Raw genomic sequence first — 27,446 nt, forward strand, 5'->3', positions numbered from 1 at the left:
ACATAGGGTTTCAAACAGAAAATACTGTTGTCAAATCAAGTTAGGCGTCATTGATGGTAAGGGAAACAGTTATGTTAAAATATAATCATTTGTTTGGATTAACTATTACATTCAAGATCATTTTTTTTCCTTAATAGAATGTTTTGTTTTTGGCGACATTTGGTGAACCTTTTCGTAGCTTCAGTCAAGATGTTCTGTGAATTATGATTTAATCCCTGCTTATAGGAATTATCATGATCGTGCTTCTGTTCATTTCACGATGATGGAGCTTATTACCATATACAAGTACAATGTACAGATGCACGTAAAGTCTCTAAATTAAAATATACCAAGGCAGAAAAAGAGATAATAAATATAAAAGGATAGATAAATGAATATTCATAGTTGTAGTTAGTGCAAGAAAAAAATTACATTTCAATAGTGCAAACAGACCTTTTTGTTTGCATAACCTACATCTGTATGCAAACTTAGGTGCAGGAATATAGAACCATAAAACACTACAGCATAAAAACTAGCCATTTGGCCCATCTAGTCCATGTGGAACAATTATTCCATCTGGATCCTTTAACCTGCACACTGACCATACCCTGACATCCATGTACGTATCCAGATTTCTCTAAAATGTCATAATCAAAACTGTATCCACCACTTCTGCTGGCAACTCATTCCACACTCTCACAACCCTCTGAGTGGGTTTCCCTAATGTTCACCTTAAACATTTCACACTTAAATGATGACCTCTAGTCTTGTCTCATCCTACCTCATTTCCTCTACCACTCATAATTTCGTATACATCCATCAAATTCTCTGACATTCAAGAGAATGAAGTCCCAACCTACTCAACCTTTCCCTATAACTCAGCTCTTCTTGAAAAATTTCTTGACACTTTTTTCAATCTTATTGATATCTTTTCTGTAGTTAGGTGGCCAAAATTTTGCACAATACTTTAAATTTAGCCTCACCAATATATTGTACAACCTCAACATAACATCCTAACTCCTCTACTTACTACCTTGATTTATGAAGGCCATTGTGCAAAAAGATCTCTTTATTACCCGATCTCCCTGTGATACCAATCTCAGGGGATTATGTATTTGTATTCTCAGATCGATCTGTTCTACTGCACTCCACAGTGCCCTACCATTTACTGTGCAAGTCCTAACCTGTTTTTCCTTCCTAGTGCAACACCTCACACTTATGTAAATTCCATCTGTCATTTTACGGGCTGTTCTACCTGGTCCAGATCCTGCTGCAAGCTTTGAAACCCTTCCTCATTGTACATTAAACCTCCCCAATCTTGGTGTAATCTGCAAATTTGCTGATTAAATTTACCACATTATCATCCAGCTCATTGACTACAATGGGCTCAGCATTGATCCCTGAGGCACACTACTAGTCACAGGTCTTCAGTCAAAGAGACAATCATCTACTGCCACTCTTCAGTTTCTCCTGCAAAGCCAATATCTAATTCAATTTATTACTTTATCCTAAATACTGACTGACTGAACCTTGCTAACTAACGTCCCATGTTGGACCTAGTGAAAGGGTTTTCTAAAATCCATAAGGTAACATCCGTGGCCTTCATCAACTTTCTTGGTATCCTCCTCGAAAAGCTCCATAAGATTGGTTAAACATGACCTGCTACACACAAAGCCATGATGACTATCCCTAATCAGTTCCTGTTAATAGACAATAGACAATAGGAGCAGGAGTAGGCCATTTGGCCCGTCGGGCCAGCACCGCCATTTTAGATCATGGCTGATCATTACCATCAGTACCCCTTTCCAGCCTTATCCCCATAACCCTTAACTCCGTTACCCACAAGAGTCTTATCTAACTCTCTTTTGAACATAGTCAGTGAATCCGCCTCTACCACCCTCTGTGGCAGAGCATTCCACAGATTCACACTTCTCTGGGTAAAAAAATGCTTTCTCATCTCCGTCCTAAAGGGCCTACCCTGTATTCTTAAACTATGCCCTCTAGTCCTCGTCTCCCCCATCATTGGGAACAAGTAATCAGACTTCACCTTGTCTATCCCCCTGATGATTTTGTATACCTCAATCATGTCCCCCCTCATCCTTCTAAACTCCAATGGATACAAGTCCAGTTTTTCTAGCCTTGCTGCATATGACAACCCTGCCATCCCTGGAACTAACCTTGTAAATCTGCGCTGCACACCCTCTATAGCTAGTATGTCCTTCCTCAAGTTTGGAGACCAGAACTGGATGCAATACTCCAGGTGGGGTCTCACCAGGGCCCTGTATAACTGCAGAAGGGCATCTCTGTTCCTATACTCCAATCCCCTCTTTATGAAAGCCAACATTCCATTTGCCTTCTTCACAGCTTTCTGAACCTGCATGCTAGCCTTCAGTGACCGGTGAACAAGTACACCCAGATCCATTTGCACTTCCCCACTCCCTAGCTTGTCTCCAAATACTTATATATCTGGTCTCATAGAATAACTTCCAATAACACCCAGGTTATTCTTGGATCTTTTAAAAAAAATAATACAACAACATTAGCTATCCTTCAATCCTCTGATACCTCATCCATGGCTAAGGACATTTTAAATATTTGTGTCCGGGTCCCTGCATTTTGTGCAATAACCCCCCCCTCAAGATCCAAGGAAATACCTCTTCAGGACCTGGTGATTTATCCACCCTTATTTGTCTCAAGACCTCTGTAATCTATATAGGATCTATGCCCTCACTGCTAATTTGAGTGTCAGTTTCCTGAGTAAATGCAGGTGGAAAATCCCATTTATGATCTCCCCCATCTCTTATAGATGACCATCAATCTTCAAGAGGCCAGATTTTGAACTTTGCTATCCTTTTGCTCTTAATATATCTGTAGAAGCCCTTGGATTTTCCTTTACCCTGTCTGCCAGTAGGAATATATCTTTATAAAAACACAATAAATGCTGGAGGAACTCAACAGGTTACGCAGCATCCTTAGGAGGTAAAGATATGTAATGAATGTTTCAGGCCTGAGCTCTTCAAGTTCCTCCAGCATTTTTGTGTCTTTACAACACAGCTTCTGCAGACTTTTGTGTTTCACTCTCAACAATGGCCCATAAGGTTGATGTTGATGACATGGATTCAATGATGGTCATGCCACCGAATGCCTAATCGTGTGATTGTCTCATTGGAAATAGTCATTATGTAGCTCTAGTGCATGGACAGACAGTTTTCATATCAGAATGTTGATAGATGTGAATGTTAAAGCAGTTCATGATGTTTGAGCTCTAGGCATTGCTCTGAGGAACTTCTATAGTGTCAGATGTTTGATATCTATCAAATACCTGCCAGAAGAGTAATCTTTAGTGATACAGCATGGTAGAAGGCCCTTCCAGCCCATGAAACCCATGCACTCCAATTACCTACCAACCCAGTACATTTTGGAGGGTGGGAGAAACTGAAGCACTCAGAGAAAACCCATGCAGATCATGGGAGACTGTACAAACTCCTTACAGAGAGCACTGGGTTTGAATATAGGTCACTGGTGCTATAAAACATTACGATAACCATACCACCCATTCTTTTCTATTGATTTCAGTTTTTATAAAGATGTGTCATGTTACATTCAGTCAAAAGTTGCCTTACTCTATCTCACCTCTTGCATTCAGCTGCTTTGCCCAGTTTGTTCCAAATATTGATGTCTGAAGCTGGGTAGTTCTAGCAGAATTCAAATTGAGCATCACAGATTTTTTGACAAGCAAATAGCTAAGAGCAGTTTTGCCCTTGATGGACTCAATGGTAATGGCCCTGTGGCACAATTCAGTTGCAAATCTAGTTCCAGCATGCTACAGAGATCCAGGCTAGGCTCCAGAGGCACTGCACCAGAGACATGTAATATTTTGTCTGAAGCTTTGATTGTAGTTGCAGAGTATCCCTGGTACAGCTTACTCTGTCATTGGCCTTTGAATTTTATCCTCTGAAAAAACACAGGAAACTAATGGAATTGCAGACAAAAAAGATAAAATATTAGCAATTGCCAATAGAGGGCATGGTTACCATAGCGGTTATTGCAATGCTATTACAGCACCATTGACCCAGGTTCAAATCCAGCGCTGTCTGTCAGGAATTAGTACTTTTTCCCCAAGTCTATGCGGGTTTCCTCTGGATCTTCCAGTTTCCTCCCACCCTTCAAAAATGCACAGCGTTTGTGGGTTAATTGTTGATTTAGGTGGCATGAGCTCGTGAGGAGGAAGGTTCTGTTACTATGCTGTATCTCTAAATTTAAAGATTTAAACATTTAAAATGTAGAAGTTTCCAACCACCTGAACGAAATGCACACAAAATTAGCTCAAGTCTTAGCAAGCCTGGATATTGATAAAATATGAGGGATTTGGGGCGGGGGGAGAGAACACTTATTGTAATGGACACAAATTACATGCAGATCAAAGTAGCACACTTTAATTAAATATTGAATACAGCTTCCAGCTGTTTTAGGTGCTGGTACCTTGGTCTGTGAAACAATTCTGAAAATATGCATTCTCAGCAAGAAAATGTATGACTGATTTTCAAATTGATCAGCTTTACTTTATAGCTGCAGTTCAAGAAATACTGATTGCAAAATATGCCATGTCTCAGATATTCTGAACACCATTATCCTATTTACCTGGAAGCTGAAATGAGAGCAGACTGCAGGTTAAGTATATGATTCAGTTAGTTGCTGAAGCTGAGTAATTTTATTTCCATGTCTATAGTTGCCTACATATTTCAACTGACAATAAATGAAATTATTTACATTCATTAATGTTGAATATGACTGCAATTGTGGATTTATGTCTCTCAAGGGTGGCTCATCATTCCTACCCCTTAAGAAGTTTTTTCTTGGGAATCCATTTGAGCCTAAAACTGAAGTATGAAAGGGGATTCTAATGGATTTGACTAAGGAGTAACAAGCAACAAATACTTGCTGCTTTGAGTTTTTCATTGTTTCCTCTTTAAGCTAATAAAAAATATTTCTTGCTGCCTCTTCTGTTTCCTTCTACTCCCATGTCCACAATGCCACCACCTCTCCTGACTCCCACCAATCATGTAGAATTCCACATGTTCTGCTTTTCAGTCCCACGCAACATTGCGCATAGGCTAAGCTGAGACTGGCATTGGAATTATAATTACACTGAGGCATAGCAGCTGCCTTGTGAAAGGAAGCTCTGACTGAAGACCAGGTTTGAAGGGGAACAGAAGTCCTGAGAAAAACCTTATCATTTTGGGGGAGGAAGGCTGACCATTTTGAGAATGACCTCCAAATCTTTGAGGGTGAAATTATTCCTTTGTGCTCTATGTCTGGGTGGAAAGTCGAAGACAGAGGGAATACATTCTGAATTCAACCCATCTATAAGTGTGATAGCTGCAAAACTGCTGACCGGCATTTTCTGAGTATATAGCATGTCCACATGCAGCAGATTAAACTGCTTCGTATGCTGATTATGTAGCTAATTTAGCAAAGTCATGTTTGTCAGGGCCTGAGATATTTAAACACTGTTCATTTTATTAAAGTCAAAAGCAGCCACATTAAAAGCACCATTAGAAGCTCATTGTTATATAGTCAGGATAATGTGAACTATTTTGTAACCACGTAAGAATACACCCTTCTCACTGTAGTTTCTGTAATGCACCACTATGGGGCATATGTATATGTCTTTGAGTGTGCGTGAACAGTTTCCTGAGATGGTGGAAGACATCAGCAAGTAAACTCTCTTCTGTTATTTGAATCTTGCATCTCTAAGTTATTTAATAAGCCTCCCAAGTAACACAGAGACATTACATGGTGGCAGTGGTATAGAGAGTAAATTCACTAGAGATCAGGGGGAGGAAGGGTTAGAGGGAATTAGATGTGGGAAGGGAAAGTATATGTGTAGTATTTTATGGTGTAGTATATGGTGTAGTATTTTATGTTGTCTTCATCTTTTTTCTTTTTCTCCCTTTCGTCGAATCTTCTTTCTTTTACTTACCCCCAGGGGCTTGTGGCCTTTGTCTCTGTTTTATTTTCTCAGGGTTTGTCACGGGCCCGGCGGGCTTGAGCAGATGGCTTGATGAAAAAGGTTGGCCGAGAACAGACATGGGGCAATGGAGGCATGGAGGGAGCACAGATCTGGAGGTCCTCAGGTCAATGACCAGGAGCATAAAATATATTAGTTTTAATGTTAATGGATTGAACAAGTCAATAATTAGGAAATGAGTCTTGGCACACATTAAAAAATGGGACTGGATCTGGCCTTTCTCCAAGAAACACATTTAATGGAGTGGGAACACCAAAAGGCAAAAAGGGGATGAGCATGTCAAGTAATATCCTCCTTGTTCACACACAAGGGGGGGGGGGGTGGCAATTTTGATAGGGAAGTGTGTTCCAGTGAGAGTACAGAATGTGACCAAAGACAAAATGGGAAGATTTGTAATGGTGCACTGTCAGATATATTCAGAATCCTGGACTATAGTAAATGTATATGCCCCCAACTTTGATAATGAAAAGTTCATACAAAGCACTTTCCTAAGATTGGCAGAAGGAAATGAGATCATCCTAATTGGGGGAGATTCTAATTTTTGTCTGGATCCCATCTTAGATAAGTTAACATAGCGATGAGGGCTACAATTGGCTCTATGAAGGAGCTGAATTTGATAGACGTGTGGAGGTGGAAATATCCAAGGGAGAGGGATCATTCCATCTACTCAAAACAGCTGACTCCTATTCTAGAATTGACTTTTTCCTGGCTTCAGCCCATATAGAGGGTAAGGTCATGGAAGCTGAGTACACAGCAAGACTTCTCTCAGATCACTCACCCCTGACACTAACAATAGAAATGTTAGATAAGCTGCATACTGCATACAGATGGCATCTTAATGTGTCGCTGTTAAAGAAGCCGGAGTTTGTAGTTTTATAAGAACACAGATCGACTTATTTTTAGAGGACAACTGTACCTCTATGCCAGATAAATTCCTCCTACGGGATACCCTCAAAGCATATTTGAGAGGCCAGATAATTGCATACACCAAGACAATGAAGGAAGAATATGAGGGAGGTGGATGAAATGGAACAAGAAATTACTCACTTAGAAAAGGATTATTAAAAATCAGACACAAAGGACCACTACAGGGCTCTAGCAAACAAGAAAATGAAATATAATATGCTTCAAATGTATAGCATGGAAAAGGCCATAATATGGTCAAAATAAAAATACTATGAATTAGGGGAGAGAGCCCATAAAATCCTCTCTTGGCAGCTGAAGGCAGAACAGGCCTCAAGGACAATCAATGCAAAACAAACTGGGAATGGCAGGACCACATAAACCAAAGGAGATTAATGAGATCTTCAGGGAATTCTATGAGTGTCTATACAAATCAGAGCTAATGGGGGGGGGGGGGGGTCTGATAAAGTCAACAGGTTCCTGTTCAAATTAGAGTTTCCAAATTTGGACCTAAAAGAACAGGAAAGCCTAGATCCTCACTTCATGGAGGAAGAGATAGGGAAAGCATTAAATTCACTGCAGACTAACAAGTCTCTAGGGGAGGATGGGTTTCCATCTATAGGGAATTAAAATATTTACAGGTACCCCTCTATATGGGGGCGGTGAACCAAGCAATGGAGACACATACCTTCCCAGAATCTTTTTCGTCAGCAATCATTTCAATGATACTTAAAAAAGACAAAGATCCTCTATTGCTGCCCTCCATAGACCTATCACACTGTTAAATACAGATTATAAGATACTTGCCAAAGCCTTGGCGTATAGATTGATGAAATATTTGCCAAAATTAATAAACAAAGACAGGCAGCGGACAATATTGGCAGTCTGCTGAGTATAATGCTTCTGGCACAAACCAGAAATGGGAGAGGTCTGGCTGTGGCCCTGGATGCAGAGAAGGCATTTGACAGGCTAGAGTGGATTCTCTATCCAAAGTGCTGGAAAAATTAGGGTTAGGGGCAACTTTTACAAATTGGATAAGGTCAGTGCATCATGTGGCCAAGGCTAAAGTTGTGACCAACAGACAAATTTCTCCAGCATTCCCACTGATACGATCAAGTGGACAAGGATACCTGCTGTCTCCGGCCCTGTTCATATATGCCATGGTGCCATTAGCCGAAGCCATTCATCAGGATCCAGACATTAAAGGTTTTAGAGCAGGCCAGGAAGAACATAAAATCAACTTATTCGCAGATGACGTATATGACTTTGGGTGTGCGTGAACGGTTTCCTGAGATGGTGGAAGACATCAGTCAGTAAATTCTCTCCTGTTATTTGAATCTTGCATCTCTAAGTTATTTAATAAGCCTCCCAAGTAATATATCTGACAGACCCAGCGAACTCATTGTCCAGACTGTGAAGGACTATGGGGAAATCTCTGGCTACAAGGTTAATTGGAATAAGAGTGAAGTAATGCCACTCACTAAGAGGGACTACAGTTAATGTCAGCAAAATAGCTATCTAAAGTGACCACAAAACGGGATCAAATATCTAGGAGTTACAATAGATAACAACTTGTATAATTTATATGTTGAATTATACCCACTTGCTTGAAAGAATCAAGGAGGACTTAAATAGGTGGATGTCCCTGCCAATAACCTTCATGGGTAGGGTCAATTGTATTAAAATTAATGTGTTGCCGAGGCTTCAGTACCTCTTCCAGACATTGCCTGTGGCATTGCCACGGGGATTCTTCCAAAATATGCTCTCACAAGATACATTGCCTCATTCTTTGAGGGAGGAGAGGTACCATCCTGGGCACAAATTGGCCTGCACATGGTGGGTGAGAAGGTGGTAGAGGACTTTATTTATAAATGGAATGCTAAATTGTTATCTGGAAAAGTAGACAGCCCTATATTAAAACAAATCATCACTATTTTGAATAAAATAACCAATATTTAGGTATCAAGTGGGGCTGTCCCCAAAAACACCCCTGACTCAGAATAGATTAATACCATTAATGGTAGGTAACAAGATTCTGGACACCTGGCATTGGAACGGCATCAGGTGTATACAGGACTGTTACAAGCGGGGCAACTTTTGCTATTTAAACAACTCAGACATAAGTATGGTTTATCAAACAAGATGTTCCACTGCTACCTTCAGATAAGATATTTTTTACAGGACAAATTAGGTCTAACCATGGCCCCGCCAAAATGCAGCGACATAAGAGACCATGATTCAAAGGGGGAACACACGGAAGTTCATCTCCTGCTCCAACTGGAAGGATCCAAACCTGGCCTTCACAAATCAAGAAAGAGGTGGGAGTCAGACTTAGGAATAGTGATTGATGAGCGGTGCTGCTCCGACCTAAGTTGGACCAGCATGACTACAACCATCAACGCGTGGTACAAACTAGTGCAATACAATTTTATGCACCAGTTGTATCTGATGGTTAAAAAATTGAACAGATCTAAATCAGAATTGCCAGATCTATGTTTCAGATATGGCGTTGAGACGGGAATCTTTGTACACACAACCTGGACATGTTCCAAGGTGAGGCCCTTTCGGGTGGTGCTAGGTCAAGTCCTAGGAAACGTTATAAGCAAAGAATTCCTGCAGGACCCTGAGTTGCTCCTGTTGGGAAATATAATGGACATAAGACTTACAATTAAACTGTTCAAATTCCAAATTCAATTTGTGATAATCGTATTTGCAGTTGCCAGGAAGTGCATAGCGGTTACCTGAAAATCTGACTCTCACTTGGGAATTGTGTGCTGGAATCCAGAAATGCAAAGCTGTGTTCCCCTGGAGAAAATCACTTACAACTTAAGGGAAAAATACGATACTTTAAAAAAAAATTGGTAACCGTATTTAAAATTCATGGGAGCATAACTATAGGTAGATCATTTTGTCTCACTGCCCCACCTTACCTGCCTACTCCTCAGCTGTTTGGTGGTTGGGGGGGGGAGTGCACAGGGGCCCAACTCATCCAGACCAGGTAAAGTCAAGAAAAAACAGCTTGGGCTCTGACCACCATGCCCTGACAAACTTACAAAATCCAGACAGATGTTTCATCCCTTTGTCATGAATGTCTTTAGTGTCCTATGTAATTCTGATTACTTAAAACGTCTAGTGTTGAATATGCGGGTTGGGGAGGAAAGGAGTGTAATGATATGGTTGTATATACAGGCTGGCCCGCCCTCCTGATGACATCCTCTCCTAGACTCCTCCCTGATCTCCTCCCATGTGACCCAGGCCATAAAGGTCAAGTCCCCTCTCCCTTTCCTCATTTTCCCTAGCCTTGACCCAGGCCAGCAGTCTCTTGTGTAATAAAGCCTATCGTTCCCCTCAGTCTTTGTCTCTGTAATTATTGGGGTCACTGGTAGCGCCCAACAAGGAGATAAAAAGAGCTTGAACTCTGCAGAAACTGTACAAAATGGACAATTGTAAATTGTTATCAATGCTGACCAAGTTTACATTGATACTGATAATGTTGATAACTGTTTGAGTTCAAGACTGAAAAATCATAAAAAGAATAAAGCCATACAATTAATTGTAAGTCACTGAAATATGAAGGGGAAGAAGAGAAAAAAACATTTCTGAAAAAAATGGCTGGAGCAACAGCAGTTCACCCAGTGATGGACGGGGAGGCTGAAGACATTGTTGAATCGTTTAAAAGGTTTCAGCAAAAGTGCAATTTAGCATTTAGAAGCTATTTTAAAAATGCAACAGTAGAGGAGATAATCAGTTATCTACTTCTCTAGACAAGGGGGCAAGGCCTTGACTTATTTAATAGCTGGGAGCTTACAGAGCTGGAGAAAAATGATCCTGAGCAGATATTTGCAAAATTTGCTTCTCACCTTGAACCCAGGTCTAATCCTGGAATTAAATGCTATGAATTTCAAGGCTTAATGCAAGAGACTGATGAAACTGTTGATAACTTCCTCACTAGACTAAAAATTGTTGCAGCAAAATGTAGATTTAAGGATGTAGAGGAAAGATACTTGATCAATTAATTTGGGGGAGTGCCCATCCTGAAGGGCAAGTCTCTTTTAGGGAAGGATAGCTAGAAGCTGGCCAAAGCTATAGACCCAGCCAGAGCCTTCGAAGCTACGAGGACACAAATGAAATCCCTATCTATGCAGACCCACCCACAGTGAAGAGAAGGAAGGGTTGATGCAAAAAAGAACACATTCAAAAAGGTGCAAACCCCAAGACCTGCAGGAAGTGCAGTAGACAACACCCTTTCGATGACCTGCAAAGAATTCCTGCAAATGCCCTGCATACAGTTCTGAATGTAGAGCCTGTGGTAAAGCAAACCACTGAGCAAAGATTTTCAAGTCTGGTATGAAGAAAACAGTAATACCAGTGAAGAAAAATGACAAGAGGATCATCCACCACACAAAAGGAAACAACAATGAGGAATCTGACACCCAGATACTGGACATAGAATCCATACACCTCCATGAGATATCGGGTGAGATGAAAGAAGGAAGTAAGATGCATGCAAGGATCTAAATACAGAGGACAATCCTGAACAAGCCTACGATATTTAACCTAAAGGTGAAGCTGGATATTGGATCACAAAGCAACATCCTTCTACTCAGACTCTACCGCCAGATGTTCCCACAAACATAATTAAAGGGAATCCAAAAGACGGTGCATTGGAAACAGCAAATATTACATTAATGGCCTATGGTGGACTTATGATCAAGCAGCTATGGAGAGCTAAGATCAATGGCTGCCATAAGGGAAAGAACATCCTCTGTACCTTCTACGTGGTAGACGCAGACAGACCAGCAATTCTAGGTCTGGATAGTTGCCAGGAGTTGCCATTGATCTGTCAATTATGAGATCCAGATGAAGAAGATATCCAAAAAGATCAACAGAGACACTCCATAGGAGAACCAACCTCCAGTCATAAACAAAGCTGAGTTCATGAGCATGTACCTGGAATGCTTTGATGATTCAGTTGGATGGTTTGGAGACTTTGAATATCACATTACCATAGATTCAGACTGAAAACCAGTCATCCCTGCTCCAAGGAAAGGTCTACTAGAGCTTAAGAAGAAGCTGGAGCTGAACTAAAGGACATGGAAAGGATGCAGGTCAGAGCCAAAGGGACTGAGTGACTGACGAGGTAAATTCCATAGGCTCAAAAAAAAAACAAAATGGCCAGATGAGAATGTGTCTAAATCATAAAGACAAATCAGACAATAAAAATGGGTCACTGCCTAACACCAACACTAGAAGACATCACAGTGGAACTAACAGGATCCAAAATCTTTAGCCAGCGAGACACTAAGAATGGATACTGGAATGTGAAACTAGATGAGAAATCAACACTACTAAAAATGTTCAATACTCCATTTGGTCATTACAAGTTCCTGCGGCTACCTTTTGGCTTAAAGGTGAGCCAAGACGTGTTCCAACAGAAAATCGATGAGACCTACAGAGGGTGTAAAAGTGCTGTTGGCATTGTGGACGACATCCAGGTTTTTTTGACAGAGATGGAAAAGCTCATGATCTTCATCTACACGAAGCCATGGAGAGAACAAGAGGAGCTGGAATTAAACTTAATGCAGACAAATGCATTATAAAAGAGAAGTAATGCCAATTCTTCAGAATAGTGTACACTCCTGATGGGGTAAAGCCAAGCCCAGAGAAGGTTAAAGCCATTGGCGAGATGGTGCACCCAAAGGACTAAAAGGAACTCAGAAGTTTCCTTGGGTTGGTCCAGTACACGAGTTCCTTCATACCACATATGTCAGATGACACAGCAAACATCAGAGGGTTGCTGAAGGAAATCGTAGAATTTCACTGGTCACCATCACATCAGAGAAGTTTTGACCAGCTCAAAGAAATAAAATGCAGAGAAGTTGAGTTGAGATACTATGATAGAGAAAAAGCCCTCACTCTGCAAGTAGATGCATCTAATAGAGGGCTTGGTGCAGCATTAGTATAAGAAGGAAAATCAATAACGCTTTCCTCAAAAGCACTAACAACCGTGGAGACCAGATATGTGAATATTGAGAGAGAACTGCTGGTGGTTGTATATAGATGCGAGATGTTTCACAAGTTTCTGCGTGGAAGAAAGTTTATAGTGGAAAGTGATCATCGCCCACTGGAACACATCCAGAGAAAGAACCTAAACAAGGCACCAGCTAGACTGCAGAGATTACTTCTACAACTGCAATGCTGCAACTTTGACTTAAAATACATACCAGGCAAAGAGATGGTGCTTGCTGATACCTTGTCACGACTTTCCCCGAATGAAAAATATGACATTTAAGACAAGAGGATCAAGATATATCATGTCGTGAGTATGACCAGTAATAAATTAAGCCAGATCAGAGAAGAAACCAGTAAAGACGATATGTTGCAAATGCTTTCTCAACAAGTCATACAAGGATGGCCAGAGAGGATAAAGCAGAAACAGCCTTCAATATGTAAATATTAGTCTATCAGAGATGACATATCGTTGGAGAATGGTGTTCTGCTGGCTGAATCAATATTGACTATACCTGAAACAATGCAGAAAGAGATTCTCCAGAAAATATATGAAGGTCACATGGGAATGGAGAAATGCAAACTCAGAGTGAAGTCAGCCGTGTACTGGACTGGTATATACAAAGACATCAAAAATATGGTGGCTACATGTCAAATATGCCAAAAGTACAGAAACACACAACAAAAAGAGGAAATAATTTCCACAGAAGTACCTGCCAGGCCATGGCACATGGTGAGAGCAGACTTGTTCACCGAGAATCAAGAGAGGTATTTAATAGTAGGCTGTTACCATTCGTCAAAAGGGTGAAAGACCTGAAAGGGTCAACTATTACCTCAGAAATGAGAGCACTCTTTTCTGAACAAGGAATACCCCAGCAAGTATTATGTGACAATGGAACACAGTTCATCTCACAAGAATTCAGAAAGCTGGCTGCAGAGTATGGGTTTGTTATCACTATATCATCCCCATGCTACCCCAAAGATCATGGGTTCATTGAAAGACAAGTGCAAACTGTGAAACGCACACTAGTTATGTGTCGTGAAACAAAAGAAGTCCCATATCTCGCTCTTCTATCATTATGAGCAACATCCTTAAGGGCTGACATGAAGTTTCCAACAGGAGATACAAAACAACTCTGCCAAGCAAAATATATCCTCCGGAAGACCAGGAGGAAACCAGAAGAAGACTGGCTGACACATAAGAAGGACGCCAGCATCATAACAAATTTCCAGAACTCTTCAGAGGGCAGCATGTGCACATTCAGGAGCTGATGTTGAAAACATGGATCCCAGCAAAGGTCATCAGAGAAGCTGAGACACCAAGATCAGACATTGTCAAGTCAGACTTTGACAATCAGCTGAGAGGGAACAGAATTCACATCCGGCCGACACAAGATGTGATGAAGCAGAAACCTTTAATACCAGCAAAGTCTGCAACACCAATATCAAGTGAAGAGACCACAACCACTAATACCAAAACACAGCAGTTGTCAGGTGAAGCACAACAAGCTACATCACCTACATGTGCACCAGCAAGACAGAGCCCAATGGTCGCAACCAAATCCACAAGGTGGTGAAGCTACATACTGCTGCCAGTGCGATATCGATAAGAACTATTTAAAAATAGTTGTGTAAATAAACTAGTGTACAAGTTTAGTTACTTAAGTTGCACTATAAAGAAAGTGATAAAGAACACTAAATTTTTCTTTATCTTGAGAAGGACAGATGTTATATAGTCAGGATAATATGAACTATTTTGTAACTGCTTAAGAATACACTCTTCTCATTGTAGTGCACCACTGTGTGCCATATGTATATGGGTGTGTGTGAACAGTTTCCTGAGATGGTGAAAGACATCAGTAAGTAAAGTCTCTTCTGTTATTTGAATCTTGCACCTCTAAGTTATTTAAGAAGCCTCCCAAGTAACACAGAGACATAGCACTCATGAAGATCAAATCATTTCCTTTTATCAAAAATGGAGTTAGGAGGAGCAGGAATTTCTGCTGCATATTCTTGTGACACAACTGGAGGGGCAGTGACAACTTCATGTCCACACACACCAAATCCCTTCCCCTTTTCACCATCATTCCCCCCCCACCCCAGGATGGAGCTGTGACCTGATCAGTGCCAAAACAGGTTCAGTTCAATCATCATTTTAGTGCACGAACCAGCCTCAAAGTTTTGACGTAAAAGACAGCAATATGTCTGAGGAAATTTAAAGCAAGTTTGTTAAGAAGCATTTTACCAAATACAATGTCAAAATTCAAAGGACTTCATCCTTGCAATAAAATGTTAGTGCTAAATTTGGGTTGGTGATCAGTTGCCTATCCCCACTGGAAGTGGAGGTTCTCAAGCCATTGTTGGGCCTGAGCCTCGTTTTGGGTGCCAGGGGATGCAAGTGCCGAGTGGATGCAATTGATAGGCTTCAAGTTGGCACAATATTTTATGGGGATGTAAACATAAATATTAGCAAATACTGAAAAATTAGTTGACAAAAAAGTCAAATACTGCTCTGGTCAATTTTAATATGAAATAAAGAAGCCTCCTATAAGATCCATTATTTTGGATAATCATCACATGCTTCAAATTTTATTTTTAAAAAAGTCATTATCTAGTGATGTTTTTAATCACTTTATCGTGAGCTCTTTTTGTTTGGGTAGTTAGTGTTTAACATTGGCCCAAAGCCTCTGCTAAAGTCGACTCCCTGTTTGCAAGGAGTTAGTCATAGCAGGTCACTGCTTCTCCCACTGGAGTTGCAAAAGTATTTCACTCTGCTCAGTCTCAATATTGAAACTGTTTGTGTTTGGGGGAACTATGCTTGTCAGGGCAAGTTTGTGTTTGAAAAGTTCACTGGGCTATGAGAAAATGAAAAAAAAAACCATTGTAGATGCTGGAAATCTGAAAGAAAAACAGGAAATGCTGCAAGCCCTTGAAAAGCCAGGCAATATCTGTGGAAGGAGAGAGAGGATTAATGTTTCAGGTTGAAGGCCTATTGTCAGCATTTTTTGCTTTTGTTCCATGCCATTACTTTTGCTCTCCAACCTTGGTCTTCTGCACATTCTAAAGTCTAAGCTATTAAGAATGACAGATGCAGACTTCAAAAAGTACATCCTTTGAATTATCAGTTTATTTGCTAATGAAATGCACCTTGAAAGAGTGTGTGTGGCATCAAAGGTCAGATAGCCCAATTGTCCTGTGCACCACATGAACCGATGAAACAACTGCAGGAATATACCATATGGCCTCAAGCTGACTGTCTTTCAGTAAGAACATGGCTGGTAGGATGTTGGCCTCAATTCCATTGTTTTCTTTCTGTTCCCCCACACCCTGGACTCCCATGTCATCTAAATATCTATCTCCTAGCTTTCCATATTTTAGCCTCCACAGCTCCCAAGTTTATGACCATTTTAGGAAAGAAATTCTCCTCATTTCTTAAATAGGTAATCTTATTCTGAAATGACACCCCAGTTCTATAATGACAAAATATCCTCTTAGAAAAATATTCTCTTAGAATTTACAATGGACTCAGTGGGCTAAAAACCTGTATGTCTTTCTGTCTTTGTATTGTGAAGCCCCTCAAAATTCTTTTTTTTTTAATACAAGAACACCTCTCATTCTCAATCTCTCTAAATCTGTGTTCCTTGTAACACAGCTCCTCCTACCCAGGGATTAGCCAAGTGAAATCTTTTTTGAATGCGCGCACCAAAGCAAATTGCCACTCCCTAATAAGAAGAATGAAACAATATGCCATGCATTAGGTGTGGTCTCATCAAAACCTTGTGCAGATGAAGCAAGACTTTTCTACTATTATATTCTGTCCGCATGCAATACATGCCAACATTCCACTTGTCTTCCTGGTTACTTGCATGTTATCTTGTTGTATTTCATGTATGAGGTCATCTTTCCAACCCTGTTCAAGTAAACTCACCAGCAAGACTTCCAATTAATACTCTTTATGTAGATGCCTCTTACATCCATATATGCTATTTGCCTCAATATTCATTGTTATTCCTGTTTCAATTCAGGAAATGTAATTTACATTCCAAACATTATTTCTGCTTTACTGAAATAACACTTTCCATTATCCTGATACAAACAAATGACATGCCATGCCAATAATAGTACAAGGCACCACCACTTCTTTCAGGCCAGAAAATAAAAAAATATTTACTTTGTGCCTCATTCTATTGCACATACAGTATTTCATTTATTTTAAAGTTAAAGCAATCAAAGAAGTTCACGTTCCTGCTTCTGGCAAAGGGGTCAAAGCTCTTGACTATTCTGCAGATCTTTTCTTTTGTCTTCAGGGCAAAATTACTTCCTCAGTTATAGAATCATGTCAAATTTGTCTTTCAGTACCAGAAATGACATAAACAACTGAAACCTTCTAAACTAAATTAGCAGAACATTCTAAAATCAAACTTAACTGTGGGGAAAATGACAACAGGCAAATACAGGAACTCGCAGGAAAACACCTTGTACCTGTTAGTCTTCAGGCTCCCTTGCAATGAGAGCAATGAGTCTGTACCTGACTCATGCATTGTATTCAGGAAAATGAACACTTGCATTCATCTACTACAACGTTGTAGGATTATCACGTAGAATATCTTTCATTTGATAAAATACTTGTTCACTGTTTTAAAATCAGGTTAATTTTTTTTATAAACAGGCTTGCAAGGTGTGAGGCTATATGAATGATAGCCCTTTAGGAACAATATGCCAGGGTGTTTCATCCTTAGAACCATACCATAGAAATATAGTTATTTTGGATATAACTATAGAAGCAGCAACATTAAGCAAGTATTTTATCAAAGGAAAGATATTCCATGTAGTAATCCTGCAATGTTGTAGTAGAGTTGTGCTGAGTTGGAAGATTTCTTGTCGTTATGCAGTTGCCTTAAACTGCTCTCGAGATACACGCATTCCAATGTAAAATCAGCCTACGTAACTGTTTTTTAGGCGCCCTTCCTTTTGCCTCATGTTGAATTTGAATGGATTCTCTTTTGCTTCTGATTGTAAGGGGCATTGAGCAATTTCTGCTGATTCATCTAACAAGTATGTAGAACAGTTGTGCTCTAGTAATTAGGGGAACATGTTAGAACCATAGAACACTACAGCACAGAAAACAGGCCATTTAGCCCTTCTGCTCTGTGCTGACTATTATTCAGCTCGTCCCAATAACCTGCTCCCATTCCATAACACTCCAGACCTCTCCTATCCATGTATCTATCCAATTTATTCTTAAAACTCAAGATCAAATCCGCAGCCATCACACCAGATGGCAGCAGCTCATTCCACACTCCCACCACACTCTGAGTGAAGAAGTTCCCTCAATGTTTTCCCCAAGCCTTTTCCCTTTCACCCTAAAGCCATGGCCTCTCATATTAATCTCGCTTAATCTCAGTGGAAAGAGCCTCTTCACATTTACTCTGTCTATTCTCTTCATAATTTTGTAAACCTCAATCAAATCTCCCCTTATTCTTCTTCATTCCAAGGAATAAAGACCGAACCTGTTTAATCTTTCCCTGTAACTCAACTCCTGAAGACCTGGCAACATCCTATTAAATCTTCTCTGCACTCTTTCAATCTTATTGATATCCTTCCTGTAGTTAGGTAACTAGAAGTGCACACAATATTCCAAATTTGGCTTCACCAATGTCTTATACAATTTCAACATAATATCCCAACTCCTATACTCAATGCTTTGATTCATAAAGGCCAAGATGCCAAAAGCTTTCTTTACAACCCTGTCCATCTGTGACACCACTTTTAGGGAACAATGTACCTGTATCCCCAGGTCTCTGCTCCTGCACACACCTCAGTGTCCTACCATTTACAGTGTATGTCCTTCCTTGATTGTTGTTGTTGTAATGGAGCTTCATTTTAATTGAAATAGAGCTTCATTTTAATTGAAATAGATGAGCCCATTAAGCCATACAGAAGTTTTCTTCCTAAAAAAAATTCCTGCTATTTAGATCTTCATTTTAAACTTTTGTTACTAACTGCCTCCAGTTCTGACATCCACATGGCCAGTTCCTACATGATGTTTCTACTTCCTTGAATGATGGAGCTCTGTGGCACCATCCAAGATGCTCATATTCATGAAACTATTTATTTATTTGTATATATGAATTCTTGTCCTGCACATGTGTAGTTTGCCTGTACGTGTGTTATGTTTGGCTGTGTGTTTGGCACCGAGGACCAGAGAATGCTGTTTTGTCAGGTTATACATGTGCAATTAGATGACAATAAATGACTTGATGAGAAAATTTCCAACTGAGAAAACTATTTTGAAAATTACAGCCAATGCGATTACATTTCCAGGAGGTGCAGCACCATTTATTAGGAAATGGAAGTTGCATTAATTTCCAAATACAGAAAATCAAATACCTTCTGGAAAACACTTCCTGCTGTCCACATGAATTGAAATGTGTGTGGAAAGATTCAGATCAAATGGAACAAAATGGAAGGGAAGGGGTACTAATGCCATGTCGGACTCCATTAACCTTAAACTCAGCATGTGGGCATTAGAAATAGGAGCAAGGGTCAGCTCCTTGACCCCTTGAGCTTGTTGTGCTATTAATTTGGATTAAAGCTGATCTGATTGGAACTTCACCTCCACATTGTTGTCTTTCCATGTAATGTTTCACTTCCTACTTCTCAAGAATTTATCTACTCTGCCTTAAAAATATGCAAGGATTCTATTTCCACTGTCTCAACATCTAAGAGAAAGAATTAATTTCAACCCTGTCTTAAATAGGCGATCCCTTATTTTTAAACCATGACATTTAGCTTTAGATTCTTCCACAAGGGGAAATGTTTTCTCTGCATCACACTATGGTTTTGTATATTTCAATCAGATTCCTACTCACTCTTCTAAATTGCAGCAGAAGCATGCCTAATCTATCCAACTGTTCACCTACTCATCCCAAGTATTAATCAAGTGAACAGGTTTTGAACTGCTTCCAACTTATTAATACCCCATTAAATTAGATGAAATCTGTATGTAGTGTCAAAGGTATATTCTCATCAATACTTAATGTGTAAGTTCCCTAGTTTTATATCAATTTCCCAACAATAAATAATAACATTCTGGTAGTTTTCATAATTACTTCCAGATATTGAATACAAATCTCTGGCAGATCATGAACCAGGCCACCCAGAACCCTCTGCATCTCAGAGCACTGCAACCTTTCACGACAGAGATAAAATGCCTGTGAATAAAAACACAATTTCCTGTATTATACAGCAATTGTCAAATTTTTCCCACTAACTTCATCTTTTTATATTCCTTTGCAGCATTCCTATGAAATCTTTATGTTACTTTCCTTCCTATGTGGTGTCATCAGCAAATATAAACACATTTTTGCAAGCATAACCTTAGTGTCTTCATCTGAGTCATTAAAATAAATTGTAAAAGGCTGACAGCCCAGCATCTATCCCTGTGACTCAACACTCAATACCTGCTGCCAACCGTTAAACACTCATTTATTCCTCTCCTCAAAGTCCAATTAGGTGCCAGCCTTACAACCATGCCAGTAGATTACCATATTCTCCACAAGCATCTGGAAACCTTAGAAGAACCCACTGGTATACCATTATACATAGAACATTTAACTTCAAAAAAGTCCAATAAATTGGTCAAAAATTATTTCTCCTTCATGGTATTTTGATTATGATGACTTTTTTTCTATACACTTTAATAATACAATTTAACATTTTCTCCATATCCAACCTGTTTTTCCTGCATTCTATCTCTCCTTTCTTTGAAAAGCAGATTTACAGTCTACCTGTATTTGTTTTTGTTTCCCCTTGTTCAATGGAACCGTCTCTGAATCTAAATTTTGGAAATTAAAACCAATGCACCAAGTATTTCTCTGGCTGCTTTCTTTAAGACCATTTGGATGAAGTTCACCTGAACCAGACAGTTTTCAGGACACACTTTCACCAAATTGCTCAGCACCACTTCCCCAGTGATTGCAATGTTCCTGAATTCCTTTGTCCCTTCTATTTCCTGATTTAAAGATACTTCAGGGACTTATCTTTTGGGAAGAATGATAGAAAATTTGTGTTTTATTCATTAGCCATCTCATTTTTCATTAATAATTGCTCAGGCTCACTTTCTTAATGGACTGATGCTCCCTTTGTTAATTCATTTTTAAATATCTTTCAAAATTCTACCAAATGTATTTTAATATTTCCCGTAAGTTTTATCTTGTAAACCAGTTAGATGTTTCTTTTATACTCCAACCAATCCTCTAATCTGTCACCAATCTCTGCACAATCATATATTTTATTTTTTTTAAAGTCATTATCATATATTTTCTCACTAAAGCAGATAGTATTTTTAAGTTTTAGTTAACCCTTGGAAATTTTCTTTCTCATTGATATTTCTCCTTTTCATTATTAAATGATTGCCATCTCAACTGACTGATCCTTTATCTTAATTTTCCAGTTCATTCTGTTTCCACACCTTGATATTTGTTTGAAATACCAATCTTGGATCCAAGCTTCTTTCCCAAAAATTGAATGTCAAATTTAATCATGCCATGAACACTGTTATCTATTGGTGCCTTCACAATGAGGTCATAAACCAAAATACCTCATTGCACATTCCCACGTTGAGAAAAGTTTTCTCTCTCGTTGACTCTCGAATATGCTTTTTCAAGAAACTATCTTGAAAGTACTCGATGAATGCTTCAATTTGAATATCTTTGCCCATCAGATTTATCCACTCAATATGTAGAATAAAATCTATCATGATAATCATTGTATCTTTTTGACAAGCTACCATTACTGTTAGGGAGCCTGCACATTACTCCCACAAGTGACTGATTGCCTTCACTATTTCTCATCTCCTCCCAAATTGCTTCTACATCTAGGTTTCCTTGCTACGACTATCTTTAATTATCATGGCCATCTTTTCCTAGTTTCCTATCCATCCAAAATGTCATTTCCCCTTCAACATTTAGATCCCAAACCATGCCAGGCTCCAGCTATGCCTTGGTAATGAAAATTAGATCATAATTATTTCTACTTGTGCTTTCAGTTCATTTGTTTTATTTCTATTACTGTGTGCACTCAGATACAGATGTTTAGTTTTATTATTTTATTACTTTTGTAATCTCCAGCCTTTACCAATTTATTTTTAGAAATGAACTCTCCAGCCATTCTTGAAATAGTCCAACATTGCCCATGTCAAACCTGTTCATTTGTTCTTATGATAACAGCACAGTAGAAGGTTCTCTGGCTCACAAAATCTGTGCTGCCCAATTACACTCAATTAAGCTGCCAGCCACATGTCTCCACTCTACCACATCTTCGCAATTTTGATCATCTGCAGCACCAATTAGTTAAAAACCCTCTGTATTTCTTTAGCTCTGAAGTCTTCAAGGACCTGGTCCCAACATTGCTCAGGTGCAGAGTGCCCACAGTCCTGCTCCCACTTTCCCCAGATAAGTGCCATTACAAGCAAAAGCTTGTAGTTTTTGAGTTGTGCATTCATGATTCTAATTCATTTGTACAGTGACATTTTGTAAGTGTCTCAGGGATTTCTACCTGTTTAATTTTTACTTTGGTGCCTAGCACCTCAAAATGAATCTCTATCTTTGTACCACCCATGTTATTGGTGCTGACCAAGTGTCATAACCATAGGATTCTTCTTCCCATCCTAAACCCAGAGCAGGCCACGGTCCGGACAAATCCATCTTCTGAACTCTTGCTCTGTGATGCAGTAACTAGCAATTTTATGTGGTTATAGGGACCAGAGGCTGAGAATTAGTCATGCAATCATAGTTATTCAGCATGGAAACAGGCCCTTCACCCAATTCATCCATGCCAACAGAGCTTATCCCATTTATCTGCATTAGTTCCATGCCCCTCTAATCCTTTTCTATCAATACAGCTGCCTAAATGTCTTTTAAGCTTCACAATTTCCACTATAACCTCATTCCACACCCTCTGTGAAAAAATGTGCCACGTATGTCCCCTCCAAATCTTTTCCCTCTCACCTTAATCCTCTATCCTCTATTTCTAGACTCATCTACCTTGTGAAAAAGCCTGTTCATTTACCTCATCTATGCCTTTCATTATTTTATAAACCCCCTAAAGGCCTCTTAAACTCCAGGGGAAACATTCCCAACTTATCTGGTCTCTCCTTATAACACACATTGACCCATATCAGCTAAATTCTTGTGAATATTCACTGTACTCTCTCCAACTTTACAACATCCTTCCAATCGCAAGGAGGCCACACTGCTCTAAGTGCAACATCACCAATGTGTTGTGCAGCTGTTGCATGACTTCCCAATTCCTGTACTCTAGGACCAGACCATTGAAGGCAAGCCTGCCAAATACTTTCTTCACCAGTCTGTCTACCTGTGTGGCCACTTTCTGGTCTACCACACTCCCCAGGGCCAAACCATTTACCGTGTATGACATGCCCAGGTTTCCTGGGCATGTCATACACAGTAAATTCCACCTGGCCATTCCTTAGCCTAATTCTACAGTTGATCTGGATTCTTGCTTCTGTTGTCTTGGGAATGGGAATGTAACATACACTGAACAGGATCTGATGCCTTGTTGCCCATGTCTGATATGACATTGGTTACAGTGTGAATGGAACTTCATTCACTTCACCATCCTAGAGAATATCAGCCGAGAGAAATTGAGTAACAGCTTTTTGGACACCTTGTTCTCATTGAACAAGATGGATTAATATAATCAATAGCACAATGGAATATCACACATTGGTAATGTCCACATATAAATCCTGCAGGATCTTTGTGCATTACAGTCGACATTCCCAATTAGAGGACAGATACCAAGCTGGAAAGGGTGCCAAAAAGATTCACAAGAATGATGTTGAGTCTGGCAGGCTTGAGGAGAAGCTGGAACTTTCCTCCCTGGAACATTGGAAGCTGGAAGTATGGGGTTGAGGTTGGGGGGTGGGGGGTGTGCTGCTTATAGAGATATATAAAATTATCCAGAGCCTAGATAAGGTATATAGTCACAAAATTTCTCTTAGTAAATTAAAAAGGCATAGATTTAAGGTGAGAGGATAAATAATTAAAAAGGACTTGAGGGACGGCTTCTTCACACAGAGGATGGTTGATATATGCAATTAATGCTGGAAAATGGGATTGACTTGGTTGGCACTGACAGCTTGGCCTGAAGGGTTGGTTTCCAGGCTGCAGAAATCTAAATCTTTATGACTCTAGCAAGGAACTGATCTCCTGGCTGTCCCTCAGGAAGGGAAAATGGCAATGCTTGCCATTCCTTTACGCTGCCTTGGGATTTTCCTGGTTTGTTTTACTCAGTTATTTACTGAGTAAAATCCTGATGCCTGTAACTGCAGTTTAAATCCACAGTTGCTTTTCAACACCAAGGGAAAGGAACCAATAGTAAATATGGAATCAAATAGTCTGATCTTATAAAATTCAATAGGGGGGTCAAATTCTTTGAGTTTCTCATGCTATCTTATTTTTATAAAAATGTTCAGTGCCAATAAACTGCTTCTCTTTAACTTCTCCTAAATACCCAAATCTTGTTGTTTTCAAGCAAATGTTTTCAAGCAAATGTTTTCAATCAAATTTCAAAATGCTTAAATACCGTATTTACTAGTATAATCGTCAATTACTTTTGTATCACTTTTTTGGGCCAGAAAAGGGGATGGTCAATGTTTACATGGGTCAAACATCTGACCTCGTGAATTTCTGATTCATTCAAGGCATCGGGAGGTCAGATGGGCAGGTGGCCAGGGTGAGAATCTGTGGTTGGGAGTTTGGATGGGCAGATGGCTGGGGCCAAAAATAGGAGGGTTGACTTTTACATGGGTTATGCAAAACCACCTGATTTTGGGGCCATAAAGGGGAGGGAGGGGTCAACAATTACACAGTATCGACTATTACAAGTATACATGATAAGTAAGGAAGCTCAGCTCTCCCTATATCATTCATATTCATTATATTTAAGCATTTTAAGAAGCTATTACTGAAATATATGTTTATTTCTAGAATGTATTTTTTATTGATGAGTGAGAGCCCAAAGCCATGTTTGCATAAATCTTGGGTGAGGTGGTAGTCAGACATAGATACCACTAACTGACAAAAATCTCTGGTCAGATCTGTGTCAGAGAAGTTTAATGGCTACTATCAATGCCAGGTATAGATTGGACCATTATAATTTTCTCCAACTGTATCTCATCCCACAGAAATTACACTAATATAAACCTTAATGATCAGGGCTGTGTTTTAGGTGTGATGTACAGGTTGGTTCCTTTTTTACATTCTACCTGGCTTTGCATGAAGGTGAGGCTCTTCTGGTATGACCTCTATGATACCCTAATTAAGATCACAGGAGTCACCTTCCCAGTAGACCCAGAGCTTTGTTTTCTGGGGAACTTTACCATGGTTGTTAGATTACTAACTAATTCTCAAATGAAATTCACAGGAATTGCCTTATGTGTGGCCAGGAAGTACATAGCGGTAACATGGAATTCTAACTGCCGTCTATTCATGGATAGGTGGTCTTCGGAGATGAATAGCTGCATCTCAATTGAAAAGGTCATATACAATCTCAGGAAGGAATATAATACCTTCCTAAAAATCTGGCAGCCTTATTTAAAGCATATAGATAGCTCACTGGCACCAACATAGGGCTACGATTGCTACTGACTAGCCAGTGGACCTCTGTAAAAATTTAACATTCTGATATTATCGTGTCTTCATGAGTTTTATTATTTGCACTGACAATGGGGAGATTTTTCTTTTTCTTCATTCTTTCTCTGTTTAATAGGACAGATAGAGGGGAAGGGGTGAAGGGAAGGGTTTTCTTGATGTTTTACATTTTGTATGATTGTTGATTGTTAAATATATTAAAATGATAAATAAAATATTACAAAAAAATGAAACAATTACTGATTTCTGTTGTACTTAATAATTTCATAAACAGAATTTGTCAGTTTGAATCTTGAATTAAGATCTTTGTAGATTTATTAGCGCTCCAGTACTTGTCTATGTACTTCTCTAAGATACTGGAAAATGTAATTTGAAGCAACAACGAGCAATCTGATTTAATAAAAATAGACCTCTTTATTAAATAAAATAAATTCTGATAGTGAGGTACAGCATTCATCTTTTTTTTCCCCAGAGAGAGAGAGAGAGAGAGAGACCTACAAAAACTTCCACAATTAAGTAAAACTGGCGCAGACTGGGAGGTAGTTTCCCTGAGCACCTTTGCTCTGTCCGCACCAGTGACAGAGACCTCCCAGTAGCCACTATTTCAGGTCAGTGTCATACTCCCATACTCACATGTCTGTCCATGGCTTTATGTACTATCCCGCCCTGACCTCCCATAAATTGGACGAACAACACCTGATTTTTCCACATGGGCCCTCTTCAGCCAGATGGCATTAACTGACTTTTCTGGTTTCTGCTAACCTGCTCTCATTTTATCCCCCTTCCCTTCCCTCTTCCAGTTCTCCTCCCTCTTTTCCCTCTCTATTCACCTAGCTATCCCTCCCCTTACTTGCTGCTGTCCCCTCCCTCCCTTCTCCAGCTATTACCTCCTGCCTTTGTAACCACGCCTCCCCACCTACTCTTTTATTTGGACGTTTGCTGACATTTTTTCCATACCTTGAGAAAAGAGGTCAAGGCAAAAATGTCGGTGATGTATTTTTACCTTTGCTATATAACGGACATTGTTTGACCTGCAGAGTTTCTCCAGCATTCTGTTTTTACTTCAACCATGGTGACTACAGATTTTCCTGTTTTAACTTCCACAATGAACTTGATTGTAACAATGGAGACAGCAGCAAATCTTAAAATGCTACCAATCGATAGCACAATTACAATTAGTGACAATATTATTCAAAATTGACCTTTTGTATAAAATGAAGGATTTGTAAATGTACGGTACTGAATGATCTTTAGCTTACTTGGAATTCAACACACCATGTAAACTGGTCTAGTTGCCACACATCAGCCATTACTTCATTCACCAAGGCAACACTAAAGATTGCGCAGCACACAGAAGTGTATCAACTGAGAAAATGTTATCACCGCTGTTTATGCATGTATGACTTCATGAGACTTGAAAGAAAAACAACATTTCAGGGTAAATAAAGGATGATCAACTTCTGCACTGATTTACACAATGGCAACATTCTGAAAAATGTGTCTAATCATCATCATTTGCATGAGCTACAACAATGGTTCCCAATGGCAGCTGAGTGTTACACATTTTCAAACAGTTTGGTGATGAGAATAACTGTGGCCAGCTGAGATTGCGTCAGATATTCAAAGGCTACATCATTTTGGTTGATGTTCCCAAGAGCTTGGGAATTGTGTTCAATGCTGGAGATTTTCCAATGCATAAATATCACAACCTCTGACACATTCCACCTTCCAAACATGGAAACTCAAACAGGCATAATTTTGATAATGTTCACCTAACAGCATTTATTTTTAGTGTCTTCAAGTACTAGTTATTTACATGCAGATCAGAACCAAGAGAGGGTTAGGCT

At 39.5% G+C, this 27,446-nt stretch overlaps 1 protein-coding gene across 9 annotated transcripts in view; it reads right to left on the minus strand.

The window, feature by feature from the left end:
• The window catches only part of rcan2 (regulator of calcineurin 2), a 331,626-nt gene that overhangs the window by 4,181 nt on the left and 299,999 nt on the right, over positions 1-27,446 (minus strand). The window lies entirely within an intron of this gene.

The sequence above is a fragment of the Narcine bancroftii genome, chromosome 6 (genome assembly GCF_036971445.1).
Source record: "Narcine bancroftii isolate sNarBan1 chromosome 6, sNarBan1.hap1, whole genome shotgun sequence".
NCBI classification, from domain to species: domain Eukaryota; kingdom Metazoa; phylum Chordata; class Chondrichthyes; order Torpediniformes; family Narcinidae; genus Narcine; species Narcine bancroftii.